This window comes from Triticum aestivum, chromosome 1A (genome assembly GCF_018294505.1).
Source record: "Triticum aestivum cultivar Chinese Spring chromosome 1A, IWGSC CS RefSeq v2.1, whole genome shotgun sequence".
NCBI classification, from domain to species: Eukaryota; Viridiplantae; Streptophyta; class Magnoliopsida; order Poales; family Poaceae; genus Triticum; species Triticum aestivum.
Genome location: NC_057794.1, coordinates 195,100,366 through 195,106,365, shown reverse-complemented (window position 1 = coordinate 195,106,365; position 6,000 = coordinate 195,100,366). Strand labels below are relative to the sequence as shown.

Sequence of the window (6,000 nt, the reverse complement as noted above, 5' to 3'; positions counted from 1 at the left end):
TTCAGACTTAGCAGAAAACTGGACATGGCAGAAACAGAGTTATGTAGGCATGTTTGCGAGCTTGATGCACTCACCACAAGACATTGCATGACAAGCTAAGCATACACCCAGCAAGAAGACATGATCAATAAGCTAACCATGGCAAGAACAACCTCATAGCATGCAAGGATCAAATACAACAACCTCGGCAAAACTGCTTAACACGTAAACAATCTGCGAGGAACATTTTATAGCAAAAGTAGAGTAATATTGAGTCATGCTAGGGTACTCCATAATTGCAAACGAATACATGGATGGATAGAGCATAACAATATCTCAAAATCATACTTACTGAACATGCTCAAAGGAGGCATGGATCATTCTGTAGCAACATGAATACATGGCATAAAAATATCATCAGGGAAATGACTTGGAAGAATTCTAAGTCCCTGAAATCAGCAACATCACGAGAGCTACTTTGCATGCTTGTGCTAGTCACCACATTGATCACAAAAATACATGGCCTACACCCATGTAAAGATGGCATGGCATAGCCCAAAACACATGTAGGGCTCAAGTTCATAGGAGGCACACATTAATCATGGCAAAAATGACAAATGTCCATAATCTGTTAAGAATCAGAAACTAACATCACATAGCACTCTTGCAATAGCATTTAGGGCATCAAGATGAACTCAAATTAACATGGTGCAATGGAATGAAATGAAGTGCACATCTAGAAGAACAATTTGATACGCTACACGCCCAAAACGAAGCTACATATGGAAAGATATGCCATGATGAAGTTGCCTAAAAAATAATGCAAACTAGGGACTTAGGGAAAATCCGAAGTCAACCTAGGGTTACTGTAGCGCTGGATCTAGATCAGGGCACTCTTCCCGAGGTGGACAAATTCTCTCGTTGGAGTAGAAGGTGACCGCTGGAGTTGGAGTCGCCGGCGCTGGTGAGGGGGGGCCGGCGAGGTCGCTGGAGACGACGGCAGCGGGCGGCGCGGACAAAGGAGGACGGCGTTGGGCGCGTGCGGCGACCGGCGAGGAACTTGCAGCGGTGCGGCACCCGGACTTGGCGGCGGGGACGACGGGGCGAAGACTCGGGCGATGGAGGAGACGAGCCGAGCGGCGGGGTCGAATCGGGCCGGGAGGGCCTCCCGCGGGCTCGGGCGGGCCGGCGGCGATGTGGGCGCAGCTGCCCATGTGGCGGCTCACGGTTGGTCCGGGCGAAGCGGACGTACGTGTCCGGTCCGATCCGGACGCGTCCGGCGGCGGGAGGAGGAAGAGGTTAGGGTTAGGGTGGATTTTGCCCGAAATTTCGGAGGGGGAGTCCTATTTATACATAGAAGGAGCTAGGAGGCTCCAAATGGAGTGCGGTTTTCGGCCATGCGATCATGATCAAATGAACGAGATGATGGAGGGGGTTTACCTGGGTTTTGGGACACTTTGGAAAGGTGTTGGGCTGCAACACACACGAGGCCTTTACGGATCCTCAGTTAACCGTTGGAGTATCAAACGAAGTCCAAATGGCACGAAACTTGACAGGCGGTCTACCGGTAGTATACCAAGGCCGCTTGGCAAGTCTCGGTTCAATCCGAGAATGTTTAACACCCCCACACGAAAAGAGGTAAAAGGAGTCGCCGGAGGACATGGGAGTGCCGAAATGCAAAACGGACACGTATGCAAATGCGATGCACATGATGACATGATATGAGATGCATGACATGGACAAAAGCAACACGAAGACAAAACCCAACCACGAGGGAATATCATAACTTAGTGCCGGAAATGGCAAGAGCTGGAATACAAATATGGCAAGTTACATATGGGGCATTACATCCTGTGTGCTTCTTTCCCTTGAAAATACATATCAAGAGTACAAGATTCCAGAAAAGCAACAACACCCTTGCAATTAGAACACATGTCCTGATCCTTTTCCAGAAGCTCTTCTTGCATTTGCTGGGCACTGATGGCGGTTGTGTCGGTGAAGGAGAAGGCACAGTTCCTGGACAGGGTTCCAATTGTGACCCACACAGGAAAGCGTTCCCTAAGAAGGAACTAGCCGGGAATTTCTGCAAAGGAAGGTGGTATTGGACCACTTAGGTTGTTATTCCTCACATTCAAATGCCTCAATTTGGCGAGACGTAGGCTAGGGATGGGTCTAGAAAGAGAGTTGTTCTGGAGAAGGATTGCAATAAGTCCATTGAGATTTTGCACGCTCAATGGGATTTCCCCATTGAAAGTGTTGTAGCAGAGGTCTTGGAATGTCAAGCTGGATGAAAGTGTAGTTGGTATGATTCCACACAGATTATTATGCTGCAGATAGAGGGAATGAAGAGAAGGAATAGATCCTACATCAGGAGTGAGGCCAATAGTCAGGCGATTAGACCGGAGGCTCAACACCTCTAGGGAATCAAGCTTGCCAGGCATATCAGAGGGTATTGGGCCAAAGAGTCAGGCAACAGGTAGGTGTAGTGTGTGTACACGGCTGTTGTCCGGTGTGCATGTCACTCCCAGCCAAGAAGTGCAGACAGGTGTCGTGGAGCTCCATTTGAGCTTCCTTCCATGGGGCAGGGATGCAGCAAATGCAAGAAGAGCTTGTTTGTCGTAGTTCAAATCGGCACTTTCAGCATACAAGATGCATGCAAAGAGAATAGCAGCGGACAGAGATGCTGCATTAATTGTTCGCACTTGCTGAAAGCCAATAGATTTAAACTTTGTAGTCGATGCTTTCTCATAAGCTCTTCACTCTTATCTTGCCAGGCAGAAATCGAGAGACTGTCCTAGTGCCTCCCTCCCTCGTGCCATCCGCCGCAAGATCCATCTGTCCTCCGCCTAGAGTCACACGCCGATTGAGAGCTGTGGCCGAGAGGAGGGTGAGGAGTCGGCCCGATCTGCACTAAAAGCGGCTGGCATTGCACGGAGGCGGCACAGGGACAGGGAGCGAGCAAAGCCCACGCCAGCCGGACCGCTGCCGCTCGCTCGCTGGAGAATAGAGGGAGTGGAGAGCATGGCGATCTCACTGCACGCCAGCGACTGTTGCTTTATACATATAATGGGGCAAAAGCATTTTTCGATAACAGAAGTTGGTCATATTGTAGCATTTAATTGTTCCATACAAGAATGATACTGAGTATTCTATGCTTGCCACATGCACAAGCCTGAGCATATTTGACATGATAGCTGTTGCTGCATGTGAAGAGTTGGTTAATAGGAAGAAGTTCCTAATTGACTTCCTTGAGTAATTTGTGCAGAAAGTTATTTGCTTTTATCATTGTGTAGTGGAAGTATAGTTTATTTGGATGCATTTGCTTGCAAAAAATGAAGAATAGTTATGTTAGGAAGTTGCACTAGCTTTGATGATCTAAGCATTCATGGAATGTTGTCTTGCATTGCCAATACATTGAGTAATTCAATTGCAAGTCTGTAAGCAGTTCTCTTCAAATGAGAAAAATATATACTCCCTCCGTCCCATAATGTAAGATGTTTTTTGACACTACACTAGAGTCAAAAAACTTCTTACATTATGGGAAGGAGGGAGTACATGCTTCACTTAATGGCCACTCCTTCTATTTAAGTAGCATTGCAATTATATTCACCGCAATTATAATTCACGTACATATGCAGTTTGATTCCATGTGAAGTCTATGACTGATTATCTATGAAATTCTTCGGGTTTTCTTCCTTGAGTTGAATTTAGCAAAAAATATATGTTTAATTATACGGAATTTTTAAGGTAATATATAGTTGGTTTGCTTGCTACTACTGCACTTGTTATTCTAGGTTGGTTTGATTGTTATAGCTATTATTTCAAATTTATTGATATTGCTATTTTTCTTCTTCACGTAGATAAATTTACTTGGAATCATACCCCATTGTCGCGAGGTCAAGTCGCGACCCTCGAGTAATCTTTTCTTTTCTCATGAGTGACTCTCATAGTTTCTCAGACTTGGCCAAACATGCTTCATAGGAACCGGTGATGTCCCGTTGTAACGCACGAGCATTTGTGCTAGTAAATCAAAAAGAAATAGAAAAGGGCCAAAAACCAGGGTGTTACATCAGTCAGCTATCAAGTTCTTAAAGGAATTGGTGTGCCATTTTGGAGTACCGGCAAGGATCATTACCGACAACAGCACCCAGTTCACAAGCCGCGCCTTCATGCAATATGTTCATGCCCTCGGAAGCAAGATCTCATTTGCTTCTGTCGCACATCCCAGAAGCAATGTACAAGCTGAGAGGGCGAACACTGAAGTGCTATGAGGACTCAAAACAAGAACCATTGATACACTGCAGAAGCACGACAGACGGTGGACCAACGAGCTGCTGGTAGTTCTTTGGTCCCTGAGAACGACACCAAACCGAGCTACCGGGAAGACTCCCTTCTCCCTAGTCTATGGGGCAGAAGCAGTTATCCCCACAAAACTCATTTACGGGTCCCCTCGAGTGCTTGCCTACAATGAAGTAGCACAAGATCATCACAGAAGTGACGACACTATGCTACTCAAGGAAAACCGTCTCCGGGCTGTTACACGTGCTGCACGCTATCAGCAAGCCATGCGTCGCTATCACAGCCGCATGGTTCATGCCTGATGTTTTGAGGAAGGTGACCTTGTCCTTAGGCGTGTTCAGTTCGCCAAGGGTACAAACAAGTTGACACCAAAGTGGGAAGGCCCTTACCAGGTAGTTCGAGTCACCAGACCTGGCGTAGTTTGTCTGGAGACCGAAGATGGTATTCAATTGCAAAACTCATGGAATATTGAGCATCTCCGCAAGGTCTACCCGTAAGGTGCGACTGTCGGGTTTTCCCTGGCAGCCACCCTTTTGTACAGGCCTTGAATCAGTTGCATGTAACCCCTTGTACAAAGCCATGGGCAGACCCTGAGCAACAGAGAAATGAACGAAGTGCTGGGGGCCTCCGACAAGTTGCATGCATGCATGAGCATTTCAAGAGCATTGTATAAGAATTTCATGAGCATTTGCATATGCATATAGATAAGGTCGCTGTCAGATTACGGGTTCCGACAAACCCTTGTGAGGTTCGAAGTCTGTGGTGTGTGCGAAGAACACTCTCTCCCCGACTCGCATGCTCAACGATTCCACGACGGAGCTCGATGGACCCAAAGAACAAGAGACATGGAGGTTTATACTGGTTTGGGCCACCTTGCGGTGTAATACCCTACTCCAGTTTGTGGGTGGATTGCCTCGAGGGGCTGAGGATGAACAGCCTCGGGAGGTGAGGTGTTCTTGAGCTAGGTGAGCTGGTGAGCTCGTCAGGGTGGAATGAATCCGACCCCCCTCTATGGTGGTGGCTAAGTCCTATTTATAGCAGCCTTGGTCCTCTTCCCAAATGTTAGGCGGGTAGGGATCCCACAATAGCCAAGTTGGAGGGGGACAACTAGTACAAGCTATCCTGACAAAAGGTGGTCTTCGCCTGCCAAAGGCTCTGGTGGTGATTCTGCTGTGGGCTCGGCGATGACATTCGTCTTGCCGTCCTGGCGGTCTTGGTCTTGTTGCACCGATATGGAAACCTTTTCCTGATGCCTCGGGACCCCATGCCTGCGCTTGCCTGCTTAGCACCAAAGAGGAAACTGGTACACTACGCCCGCTGGCGCCCGCCTGGCCTTGGTCGTCATGTCTCACGTCATGTGAAACCCCTTGCATAGATATCTCTGCTCCTCGGGAGCCGGCCTAGTGAGGCCACCCCCCGGGAGGTCTTGGTGTCATCCGCCTCGTGAGGCTTGGACCCTCGTGAGGGTCTTGGGTGGTCGCTACTGAAGCTGGGCCATACCAGGCCGTTCGTGGAGCCACGCTCGCGCCCCGCAGGCAGGCAAGTCTGCGTACCCCCGTTCCCAGGACGCCGATAGTAGCCCTCGGGCCCAAGGCGCGCTCGAACTTGGCTTCGAGGCGAAGCCAAAGGGCAAGTGTAAAGTGCCGCAGGCCCCAACCGCCCGCGGCCTTGGTCGACGCATGGCGATCGATGGGATGTGGGTGCCTCTGCTTCCCCATGTTG

The 6,000-nt window shown here is 48.9% G+C and overlaps 1 pseudogene; it reads right to left on the bottom strand.

The window, feature by feature from the left end:
* Positions 1-340: 340 nt before the first annotated feature.
* LOC123177655 (probable inactive receptor kinase At5g58300) overlaps positions 341-6,000 on the bottom strand; it is a 106,125-nt pseudogene continuing 100,465 nt past the window's right edge.